This window comes from Perca flavescens, chromosome 3 (genome assembly GCF_004354835.1).
Source record: "Perca flavescens isolate YP-PL-M2 chromosome 3, PFLA_1.0, whole genome shotgun sequence".
Taxonomy (NCBI): Eukaryota; Metazoa; Chordata; class Actinopteri; order Perciformes; family Percidae; genus Perca; species Perca flavescens.
In genome coordinates, this window is record NC_041333.1 from 38,729,924 (window position 1) to 38,742,568 (window position 12,645).

Genomic DNA, 12,645 nt, shown 5'->3' on the forward strand with positions numbered 1-12,645 from the left:
CTCAGTGTCTCTGTGTCCTCTGCAGGACTGAGAGTCTCTCCTGGTTCCTCAGTGTCTCTGTGTCCTCTGCAGGACTGAGAGTCTCTCCTGGTTCCTCAGTGTCTCTGTGTCCTCTGCAGGACTGAGAGTCTCTCCTGTGGACAGAAACACTGACTGAAGATCAGCTGCTGAAATCAAAGTTCAGTCTGTTCACCATCACACACACTCTGCACTGTGAAGCAGATCTGAGACTCAAACACAAAAACATTCATCTGATTTCATCTCTGGGATTATCAACATTTGAACTGTTGGACTAAAAACTCTTCATGATATGGAACATCTAAAAAATAATAATCAACTGTTATTGTTTACTATTATGTCCTTTATATTTTGAATCATATTGTAATATATTTAAAATTTGGAAAACAAATGTTTCTATAAACAATCATCATATAGTCTAATGTTTCTAAATGCTTTTAATAAAATCTATACGTTCATCTTGAGGGAGATCATTTGTTCATTTGATCATATCATGATTTCATTCATCAGTTGACTCTCTTTACTAAGATTGATTTATATTTTGAATCAAATTGTAATATATTTAAAATTTGGAAAACAAATGTTTGAAATGAATGTGAGATAGCTCTGCTTTTATGTTTGTATTTCTGTTTTATATTTTAGTTTTGTCACTTTTTATTCCAGAGTGATTTGGTCTCTGAGGCAGATTATTGTGATGAATAATACATCAACATGTGTCTTGTTGGCTCGTTCTCATCTTCTTAATAAAAATACATTTACAACTTGTAACAGAGTATTTCTACACTGTAGTATTGTTACTTTTACTTCAGTAACACATCAGAGTTCTTCCTCCACATTTGGTAACAAGAATAGAAAGAGCTGATATTTCTTGAACGCCCCTCAAACCGGCAGAGAGTCTCGTGGGTCAAAGTTGAATCAACGCACGAGCTGCCAAAAAGTGATCGCCGTCCGTCATGTTCAAATGTTATTTACCTGGAAAACTGCGTGGTACTGGATTAATTGGCTCTTTAAAACAGTATTTCAACTGGTAGAAAGTTCTGGGTGGGCCATAATCTGTCAGATATGAACCTCATTCGTTAAATGAAGTCATTTAGACGCAGAAACCGATGTTCAAACACAAGCTAGGAGCTACGATCACTTTTTGGCAAGTGGAAATGTGCATTTTATGGATGTGTTGCTTCTTAAAGAATGTATTTAAACTGGTTAAGTTCTTGTGGGCTATAATCTGTCAGTTATAATTTAAATCCAGTATTTTTGAGGCAGAAACAATGAAACGGAGGGATGTGACCTCCCACGATTTAACTGGTTGAGGCGGCAGATATGGACTTGACTCCGGTCAAAGAATCAGGCTCAGAGGTAGTATGTCTGGTTAACAGAGCTTTATTTTGAGTTTGTGTTGGTAGTTTGAGTTTGTGGTCCTAAAGAAACAAAGATAAATACAATAAGAATATCAATTTAACCTGCAGTACAATAATATCAATGATAAAGGAGCTATACTAATAATTATGAATGGTATAGGCAGCGGCGGCCTTAAGCATCTGGGGGCCCGTTTCAATAACTAATATGGGGCCCTACCCACGTAAAACATAAACATAATAGAGCAGAAAAAGCTATTTTATTACGTGTACTTTCAGCTTCACGAACAGGCAGCTCAACATAGAAATAATCCAACCTAATTTGATTAAAACTATATACAATTATACAGCGTTTTACATTGGAATAAGCCTCGCCCTTTCATGGAAGCCAACTTCTCTGCTTAATTGATTTGCGCAGTATATTTTCAGCTGTCTGAGCTGACTTTAAAAAAAAACAGCTAAAACATCCCCTCAACTTGAATTATTTAACAAAAGCAAAGAAGAAAAAGTGTCTGACTGACAATGAACCAAACTTATAAATAACGATGGGCTCCGCGTTTTTTCAGCACCGTGGACAGCTCACCGGGCGGCGGGCGTATATTTCACCTGAGCCCTTTTTAGAAATCCACCCTTCTGTGTTTGAGAGCTGAGAATGCCCTGATAAGTTCATCTTTGTCCAGCGATTTTGTCACCTCGTGCTCAATGGAAATCTGAGCGAGAGCTGACAGCTGCTCCTGGAGCATTGTTGACCTCAGGTGTGTTTTTATTAGCTTCAAGCGAGAGGAACTCCTCTCTCCGCTCGCTACCGCCACAGGCACTGTCATCATGGGTCGGAGAGCAATGCTGAGGTTTGGATACAGTTCAACTAATCTGTTTCTGTAGATGTAGCTCAGAATCTGCAGGCCAGTGGTTTCTTTTGCTGGCACGGCAGTGACAGCAGCCGAGATCTCGCAAGACAAGGTCCTCAGCATCCACATCGCCGAGGGTTTTTTCAATATTTGCGCAGCTTTCTTTGAGGGTGTAACTTTCCACGGCCCTTTTCATTTCCTCTCTTCTGTAAATGAACCCAAACAGACCATGAAATGTCTCCATCAACTTGAAGCGCTCACTAGTGCCTGTGATGGCAGAGTTCACTAGTGGGAGGAAAACATCTCTCCTGAACTTTTCCTCGGGTGTCACTGTCAAGGAAGGATCCGGATTTTGGGGCTCGTACGGAAACTGGCGTTTGGGTTTTGGGCCTGGTGTAGTGGGGAAGACCATTGGCATCTCCATCTCTTCCGCCATGTCTCTAGCATCTGTCTGGGCGGATGAAAGGCCGTTCTCTCTGTATTCCTTTAGGAATTTAAGAACATATCCCACCTCGTACTGGAGCACATCGATCCCAACTGGTGGGCTCTGGAGCAGCTTGCTGACATGATTGACCTCATGTAGAATGTTGTACCACATGATGATGACAGTAAGCAGGAATTTCCAGCTCGTTATCTCCTGTTCAAGGCCTCTGGCAGCAGACGCAGTCTCACTGTCACCTGATAATAACAATAATGTTGTTTTTTTAATTTCAACAATTTAATGACGCTTTACAATGCCATGCGCCGCTGTCCATTGTACTGAAACAGCTCAACGTAATCCTAGCACCGGGTCTGGTTTAAGTTCTTAAATAGGTTAAAAACACCATAATAAGTAGCCTAACACACTAAAATCATAGACTGTCTATCACAAAGCAAAAATAACACACACTCGACTCGTACATACCTTTTTTTGTTGCATGATCGACCAGTGAGAGAAGAGCTTCGCCGACAGCAGGAAGCTGATAGCGCAGCACTTTCATTCCCCATCGGGTTGGATATGGCCTTTAGGGTCATCTGTGGTACGTTTGTCTTGAAAATCTCCCATCTCTGTGTGGAGGAGCTGAAAATGGTGTACAGACGTTGCAGCACCCCAAAGAAGCTCACAGACTCCACTGTTGACTTCGCAGCATCTACATTGACGAGGTTTAGACTGTGGCTGGCGCATGGCATGAACAGTGCTGTTTTTGTTGATATCAAGCACCCTTTTCTGCACACCGCTATTTTTCCCCCGCATGTTGCTACCGTTATCATACGACTGTCCCCTGCATGTTTCGACATCCAGGCCTAACTTCTCCAAATGCTTCAAGAAGACATCTGTTAGCCCTGCGCCTGATGTGTCAAGCACTGGTAGGAAACCGACAAAATGCTCTCCAACAGTAGCCCCGGCACCCATTTGGCACTTGACAAAGCGCAGTGTCACAGAGAGATGCTCTATGTGTGCAGCGTCCGGGGTGCAGTCCATTATCACAGAGTAGTAATGGGATTGTTTCACTCCGTGTATTATTGCTTCCACTGTCTTGTCTCCAATAAGAGTGATCAGCTCATTTTGTATCGTTTTCCCCAGATAATGGTCAGCAATCTCTTTTGTCTCAGCTCGTCTGACATGCTCGCTCATCACTGGGTCAAACTCTGCCAGCAGCTCCACCACAAAGTTTCCATTGTTTGTTTCATGTAGGTTGGAAGTGTGGCCACGGAGAGCAAGGTTTCATTCTGCAAGCTGACAGACTATGGCAATTAACCTTTTCATGACGCGTTCCACTGTCTTTTTTTTTTCAACATTTGCATTTCTTGATAGGTATTTTCAATGGTACTGTGCATTTTTCAGCTGTCCATATTGGCACGGTGTGTATTCGCTTTCTCCCTGGCATCTCCCTCACCTGTCTCAGCGGTAGGATCTTGATCGTCATGTTCTTGTTCTACTAACAATGTTTGGTCATCATTATTGCCAGCAGTTTCAGTTGAAGACGGGTAATCTGTATTTTGGCTAGCATCCTGTGACGGGGGTTCGGCCGCTGCTGTCGCCGGTAGGGTTACAGATGCTGGACCAAAGAAAGAGGTCACTCTCAGGCAAAAGGCAAAGATATAAACAAATAAACTACTGGTATTATACGTTGGCGGGGGCGGTAAACGTTGCCATGGTAACCGCAAGTTCGACCAATCCGAGACGTCAGTGTTTTGCTTAGAATTGTGGGTAATGTAGTATTACTCCAGAAGATCGCAAATAACAAGGTTGATTTCATACCTTGTGGCTTTTATAGGAGCAGAAACTTTCGTTTCACAACCTCGTAGCTCGTGGTCAATCTACCTTGGATGGTTTAGACATTATGGCTGAAAATCAATATCCTACGGAGAAAATGAATGGGATTTTGCTGGTCTGTTGGGGCCCCCTCGGAGGGCGGGGTCTGTTTCAATTGAAACGGGTGAAACATAGGTAAGGCTGCGTCTGGGTATAGGAATCAACAGTGGTTACTAACTGAACAAAGGCAGGAGCTTTAAACTTAAAGTGCACAAATATTAGCTGTAGCTGTTACCAATGTTATAAATAGGCCACAGACATGGAGCGTTGAATAAATCACGAGGTAATCAAATGCACATAACCTACAGAGCACAGTACCTGAAATTCACTTCACAATAACCTCCTCCACTATATTATAGAAGTTAACTTAACATACAAACACTTAAAGCCCACACGAAGTGAGATATAAACCGGCGTTATCACATTAACGGCGATGATTAGCTAAGTAGACTCTTTATGAGCGTGCCGTGGAGAAAGGAAAATAAGGCTTACGTGACAACTCCTGACATAACTTCGATCTAAATAGTTAAACTATACAGTTAAACTAACACATATATTGTACCTGTATGTGGTCACGCAACAAACTCCACATGTACAATACTCACGTTTTCCTCACAAACGCACAAAGCAGACAGAATGAAGAAACGGAATAAGGAAAAAGTCTGCTGTCTCTCTAAACAAACATCAAAGCACAGTGCCGCTCATTCAACCGACATCAGACTGCAGTATCGCCGGCCACCTGCAGGGGACGGGGACAGGCTTTCCATCAAACAACCTTTCAGTGGAAAGGTAGGGGCTGTGATCACTTTTTGGCAGAACAGCAGAAACCAGTAACTAGCCTTACTTCCTTCACCTTTTAATGGTTCTGCTATTACCTTCTGCTTTGGTAGCACTAGGGTTCAAACCTTTCTGCCTAATGTCTTATTGTTCATTCAATCCTTTACATAGACTCTATAGTTATTTATTCCATACATGTGCACGGCTCTGTTCATCCATCTCCATCATTGCACACAAGTGAACTGGCATACATGGCATACATGCAGTATGAGAAACTATAATACCTCAAATATAACAACTATCGACTATAAATGAAGTGTGTTTATTAATCAGGAAATTGCTATTTTATTTAAATGGAGTCTGGTGGAAACATACATTTAAATGCTTACATTTTATTTACTTATTTTTATTTATACTTACAAATTGTTTTAATTATTTAAGTGCTGTACATGGTTTAATACTCAAGTAAAGTACAAGTACCTGGAGTTAAGTCCAGTACTTGAGTAAATGTCCTCAGTTCCAGTCCACCACTAACTGATTAATGAACTGAATGTGTATCTGTTGTTCCCCTCCTGACCTCCAGGTGGCGGCGTTCTTTCATTTTAAACTTTAATCTGAAAAACCCTGACTTGGAGGAAACCGGAAGTCTCGTTGCTTCACTGTGATCTCGGGCTGGCGGCGGGATAGTTGTGTTGTTTATTAGTGAGTTTTAAACATAGACAGTATAAGAACGGTTTTAAGAAGACAGAGCTCCAGGTAAACCCACACACACACACTCAGGTAAACACTTTAATAACTGTTCTTTTACACGGCTATCAAAGCGAATAGAAGCCAGAGCTGCGCATTCTGCTGTTGCTAAGATTCAGGTAAACAGAACGTCCGTTGCTGAGCAACAGTCTGCTCCGTTAGTTGCTCCTCTGTAGTTCGGTGGGCTCGGTGAGATTCGGGGCTGAAGTTGTAACATTGTTGCATTTTTCATTTGGTTCGGTTTGCGTCACACTGCACTTTATCAAACGCAGCAAACAGTGGAAACACACGTCACGTGGTGGAAGCAGTCGCTTGTTGATTGGACAGAATATCAGAGGGAAACTCTCCGAAATAATGAAGCTCCACTACATTTCTACCGTGTTGGCTTTTCTGGTTCTGCTTTAGTGTTTCTAATATTTTAGAGGAAGGTGAACAATGGGAGCAGCGTCACGTGGTGGAAGCAGTCCAGAGGGTGGGGGGAGGGGGGTCTGGGTGTCCTCCCCCAGGGAAGTTTTGAGTGTCAGCAACTGCATTTGTGTTGCATTTGGATACGGTTTAATGCACCAATTTATGGTGGAAATACCTTTATTTAGCCTATGCTAAGAAGAAAATAACATAACAATTCAGAATATATCAAAAATATAATGGAAAGTATGTTGTTGCGTATCATTGGACATTTTTAAGTGGGTATATGGAAATCCTGGAGCTTTCTTAGTGGGTGTACTGCGTATTCCTGCGTATCACGTAGACTACACCACTGGAACTAACCTGCACACGCATTACATATGGATCTGAAAGTTCTCATCCCTTAAACCAGATATTTAAGTCTGTAAACTGTGTGAAAGGTTGAAACTGCAGGCTAGTAAATGCTCTGTTTTTGGTCCACTTCCTGTGTTTGGGTCAGATTGCGTTCTCACCTGAACCGGGACCCCCGTTTTCAAGCGGACCAGAGTTCTGGTGTTTGATCTGCACCGAGTTCAGATGAGCCTTCACACCGTCCCAAACCAACCGGACTATTTCTAGCGGAGGTATTTTGAGGACAGTAAAGCTGTTAGTGTAAGTTAGCTCACCTAACCAACGGAGTCTGAGTGAGATAGGAAGACAGCTGTCTCCGAGATGACGTCATCTTCTGTCTTCTGTAGAAGTGGTGAACTTACAGCTCGCAGGACTTTAATCACATATAGTGGGGAGCTTTGGACTGATATCTAGTGTCGGCAAAATCATCTTTTTATTCAGTTTCCTTTTTCCTGAAATGTTCTGAGTGAATTTAATTTAAAGAAATGTTGACCTTTTATTGTGCAGTTGTTTAGATTTATTCACAGTTTAATATAATATTGTTTTCTCCAAACTACTCCGAGTTCATTGTGTAGCGAGGAAGGAAATGGAACAGTTTTCCAGCCGCTGCTTTGAGTTTGCCGACTGTTGTTTTAGTTGTGTGTGGATGTGAGGAAAAGGAGAGGAGACAGCAGCTCCTGAATATCTCTGCCTGCTTTGATTTGTACTGAACAGAATCCAGAGTGAGTCCAGCAGCCCCAGTGGACATCTGCTGGATTTCAGGACAAGAGAGGAATGGAGGAGGACAACCAGAACCAGGAGCAGCGGAGCAACAAGGTCCCCAGAAGACAAGCAGCAGACTGGGACTCTGATACCAGCCATGTTCAGGTCAGTGTTCAGGGGGGTATCACACAAAAGTAGAATTTATAAATCCAGGAGAACTGATGAAGAGAGGCTTGACCTAGTCTAATCTGTGCAGCCTGGCTTGGTGCGTCTCACGAAGACCAAGCCAGGCTGAGGAGGAGAGACTAGGTGGAGTCAGACTGAGGAGGAGAGACTAGGTGGAGTCAGGCTGAGGAGGAGAGACTAGGTGGAGTCAGGCTGAGGAGGAGAGACTAGGTGGAGTCAGGCTGAGGAGGAGAGACTAGGTCGAGTCAGACTGAGGAGGAGAGACTAGGTCGAGTCAGGCTGAGGAGGAGAGACTAGGTGGAGTCAGGCTGAGGAGGAGAGACTAGGTGGAGTCAGGCTGAGGAGGAGAGACTAGGTGGAGTCAGGCTGAGGAGGAGAGACTAGGCTGCAGTAAGACGAGTGCTTAAAAATTACAACACCGAAAAGAGATCAAACAAAAATATTTATTAATTTATTGATTAAATAAGGTAATGTTTTCAAAACTTACCTCAATTATAACTTGTCTCCTGCTAGTTATACTACAGCACAACAAAAAAGAAGTTAAATTACTAAGTATTTTTATGATGTATGTCTTTTCGGTGTTGTAATTTGTAGACTTAGTCCCTAAGCAGTTGTCTTACTGCGGTAGCAACAGCAGAGAGCAGAAGCCAACAGGCTAGTGTAATTTACATAAACTTCTGGTGTACTTACAAACTTCCCAATCCATCATTTTATGAGTACATATCCTATTTGTACTAGTGTAGAAGTTTGGTATCATTTTGGGCATTATTAGTGGGGTAACTTACGAGATACAAACGTGGGTCCATTAGCCCCTGCGCTAAGCTATTCAGCTGATAATGCCAACTCTCCCAATGTTCGGCCCAGGTGAAAAAAGCTGCTGGGGGGTAGTTTGGCTTGAGGTCATGGTGCAAAGGCCCTAGGGTGAAATTACTCCGAACCATCACTTTAATGAAGTTTTTGCAGTTTTGTAGACAATGTAGATTGTATTTTCTTCTACTTCAAGGATCGTGCTTTCCAGGCGATATCAGCATTTGGTTTGGTGAGATATTCATTCATGTAGACGTCTGTTCCCTTCAACTTCCTTCCTTGTTTCAGTTGTACAATTTAGTGTTTTTGGTTAACAAACCTCATTATAATGGCTGGTTTGTTGCTGTTATTTCTCTGGGGCAGAGGCTGAGAAGACTGTAGAAAGGCTGCTACTTGATGCCAGTCTGGCTCCCGATCGTGGTCAGTGGTCACTGTTATTGCCTGTGCATACAACTGAGGTTTTATTTTGAGCCCCGATACAAAAACATCATTCATTCTCGTGTAGGCTACTGCTCTAGATCAGCCACTCTGCAGCCTGACAGTGGTAATCTCTTCAGAGAGAAAGTCAGCCGACCTCATATATCGCTGGTAGCTTCTTCGGAGACTTTTTCACGTCTGGTTCCAGACCGGTTTAGAATAGTTTGTTCCTTTGTTCAGACACATCAACGCGCGGTCTCACACATGCGCTTACTCAGACCTTCTGGGATAGGAGGAGAAACTCTTTGGCTTGTTTGCATTTCTTTAAACCAATCACAATAGTTTAGTCAGCGCTTAGCTCCGGATGCAACGACTCTGGCTTTGCTAAATAGTCTCAGAAGAACTTGTTTAGGTGGAAAATGTTCACCCCGATAGAAGAAACGACATCTGCGCACACACACACACACACACACACACACACACACACACACACACACACACACACACACACACACACACACACACACACACACACACACACTGGAGCGCAGATACTCTAGGATAAATAGGTTTGAAATTGTTTTTACAACTGAAATACATTTTTTGTTATTACAAAGGGAAAGTACCAACAAAAAGGTACCGTTGGGTACCAGAACTAAATTTCAGGTTTTTGGTACCAGCACCGGTAAAAATGTGAACGGTACCCAACCCTAGCAACATGTAGGGTTGGGTACCGAAACCCGGTTCCACTATGGTACCGGTTCCTACACAAACTGTAGTATTCGGACCGGATTAGAACGTGAATTTCTTTTCCTCATTTCGGTTCTGACTGAAATATTTTCCCTCCGTCGTTCCGGACAGCGGCAGACTCTTTTTTTTCCCTTCTTTTTTTCCTCCCTTTTCTGCCGAGTGGCGCACGTGCCCGCTCGCGGTGTGAAGCGCGTGTCCGTGCTATTCTTGGACACGCACTCTACAATCCCTGCTGATAGACGGCTTTTTGTACACACTCCGAAACAGACGTAAAAATATCACACTTTCTCTGTAGTCTACCGTTAGCTAGCTAGCGTAAATGTAGGCTACTTTTAAAATGCCATATTTTCCCTCTGGGCTCACCAAAACGGACATAAAAGCATATTAACCATTGCACGTGATCGCTAGTATTACTAGTAGTAGAGGTGTCCTATCTTGCCAGAGAAGGCAAATATGTCATTTTTCTGCAAAAGAACTGCTAAAGTTTGAAGCATTTATTTTGTTTTTACTTGTTAATAGTGTAACTGTTATTTGTAAAATTATTGTTGTGTTAGGTGACTTAGGTTTACTTTATTATATATTTAAGTACTTTAAAACGTTAAAATATTGTTACATTTAAATAACTTTCAATAAAAAAAAAAAACCATAAAAAGCCTTTTTATGTCATTTTTCAGTTTTTCAAGAGTCTGTTTAGGAATCTGTTCCCAGTTTACAAAAATAGTTTATTCAATAATAATAATAAATATATATATATATATATATATATATATATATATATATATATATATATATATATATATATATATATATATATATATATATATCATCATATAAATAATAAAAAGAAGGAAACCATAATCAGGGGAAACTGAATCAGGGGCTGAGGCCTACTGGTGGGAAGGGCAGGTGAAGGGGAAGAAGAACTAATAAAACTAAATTAAAGAAAAAGGGTTCACCCAGACACACAGTGAGATCACCAAATCCAAGTTAACACGGCACACAAGAAGGAAGACCACCACCACCCACGTCACCAGCACCACCACCAGCCTGCAGCCACTGAAAGGACAAACAAAAAGGAGGTTACAACTAAATTAATCTCAAAAATGTACAACAAAACAGGAAATAATTCACAAAAATCAGGTTAACCGAATAAAAAATAAAATAAACAAAAACAGTTTACTTGATCAAAACAATAAAGTAAAAAAACAAAACAATAATACAAACTAAATGATTAATTCCAGTAAGTCAGTTGGTTAAAATTAATGGAATAAACAAGTTAAAAGTCTGGTGTTGGCAATTCACCATGCGCACCAAAAACCAGCAACAACAGTGCCAAGCAGTAGCGACACGCTGTGTAGTTTGCGGCAAAAACAAAGCTGTGCAGTTAGCAGCCGAGGCACAGCAGCAGACAAGGCTCTGTAGGCAAAGCTGTACATTCAGCAGCAGAGAGTAGACGGTGTAGTTAGCAGCAGAGAAAGCTGTACAGTTAGCAGCATTTAGCAGTGGAGACAAAACAGCAGCGGCCCCAATCAGCTGGTGGTGGAATCACGTCAATCACCACCTGTAGACTTCGGCCAGCTGATGAGCATTCCCTGTCAAACATAAAATTAGCATGGCTACGCTACATTAATCAAGGTTTTTGGGGGCTAGATTTAAGGTAGCATACCTGTTTTCAAAGTCAAACCTGCCCAGCGAGAGGGAGGGAGAGAAAGACCCACACGACAGCAGACATCTACCTGTGACCACACTAGTATTAGCTACAGGATAGCTCTCGGTTTAACACAGAGAGAGAACACTTACCACCGCTCAAGAGAACCAGGAAATAAAAATGGAGCACGCCACACGGAGCACTCGGTCGCTGCTCTGCAGTGAAAACACGCAGGCTTTAAGCATAAGGACATAATGGTAAAAAGGCTGAAACAAAGCAATAGCCGCAGCAGTAGCGCGGAGCATTACCTGCACAGACAGACACCTGACCCGGAAATGATGCAGCAGTGGGAGCGCGAGAAGGAAGGCCGCACTTATATACTGCCGCCCTAGTGGTCAGCAGGCGCAATTAACTGCAACAAGACAACCTTATTTCTATACTGCTACATACATCTTTACAATTATTCCCAGAAAGAAGCAACCAGGCCTTCCTTGTTGCACGATCAAAACGTTTTTTTTTCAAAAAAAAAAGCCATTTTCAGCATGTAGCTCGCTAGCTGAAAGTTTGTTGTTGTTTCCCGAAACGAACTTAGTTTTGCAAGGCGAGGACCATCTGGAAATTTTCTGGTAAATGAACTGTTGTTGATTGAGGCTACTGTGCATGTAGCTTGTAGCTCCAGTTAATGACTTTTGTGGCTTACTTAGTAGTTATTTCAGTTGTAATGCAGGAGATACTTCACACTCTGAAGTCCTATGGATTGGTCACCTCATCATACTTTGCATTTTCTCTATTCAAACAGAACATTTGAATATAGTTAAACATGGTAAATTATAATTCACTCACACCTCCCATTAGTTCTTCTAACCTTTGTATCATTATCTCTGCATGTTTCCCCCTTGGGTCTACCAAAGGCTCCCTCAGCAGACGTCAAGCTGGCAACTGTAGCAAGAAAGAAGGGCAAGAAGGCCGAGGAGGAGGAGCAGCCTGCAGCCGCCGCCACAGCAGCAGCAATGGAGGAGGAAGAGGAGATATATGTGATGGAGAAGGTGTTGGACCGAAGAGTGGTGAAGGGAAGAGTAGAGTTTCTGCTGAAATGGAAGGGGTTCTCAGAGTAAGTATGAGTCTATAATATTAGTACTTGTTCTTGGTTACATATATATATATATATATATATATATATATATATATATATATATATATATATATATATATAGAAAAAATGAACAATTCGAATTAGCAATTAGAGTGAGAATGTATTGCCTAAAATCAAAGCCTGAGGAGATTTTCTTCTGTCTGCAC

At 41.9% G+C, this 12,645-nt stretch overlaps 3 protein-coding genes and 1 long non-coding RNA gene across 4 annotated transcripts in view; 1 reads left to right on the plus strand and 3 right to left on the minus strand.

Moving 5' to 3' along the window:
• Positions 1–12,645, minus strand: part of LOC114552945 (heterochromatin protein 1-like) — a 600,023-nt gene that overhangs the window by 506,695 nt on the left and 80,683 nt on the right. The window lies entirely within an intron of this gene.
• LOC114553107 (NACHT, LRR and PYD domains-containing protein 3-like) overlaps positions 1–12,645 on the minus strand; it is a 582,600-nt gene that overhangs the window by 503,591 nt on the left and 66,364 nt on the right. The window lies entirely within an intron of this gene.
• On the minus strand, positions 98–11,683 carry LOC114553148 (uncharacterized). Its single transcript, XR_003692257.1, has 3 exons — positions 11,655–11,683; positions 11,499–11,561; positions 98–134 (listed from the first exon to the last, which is right to left on the minus strand). It is a non-coding gene; the product is annotated as an uncharacterized LOC114553148 (long non-coding RNA).
• The window catches only part of LOC114553116 (zinc finger protein 271), a 687,947-nt gene continuing 687,728 nt past the window's right edge, over positions 12,427–12,645 (plus strand). Inside the window, exon 1 of the mRNA XM_028574268.1 lies at positions 12,427–12,457. The gene's annotated coding sequence lies outside the window, so the exon portion shown is untranslated. The remainder of the gene's footprint in view (positions 12,458–12,645) is intronic.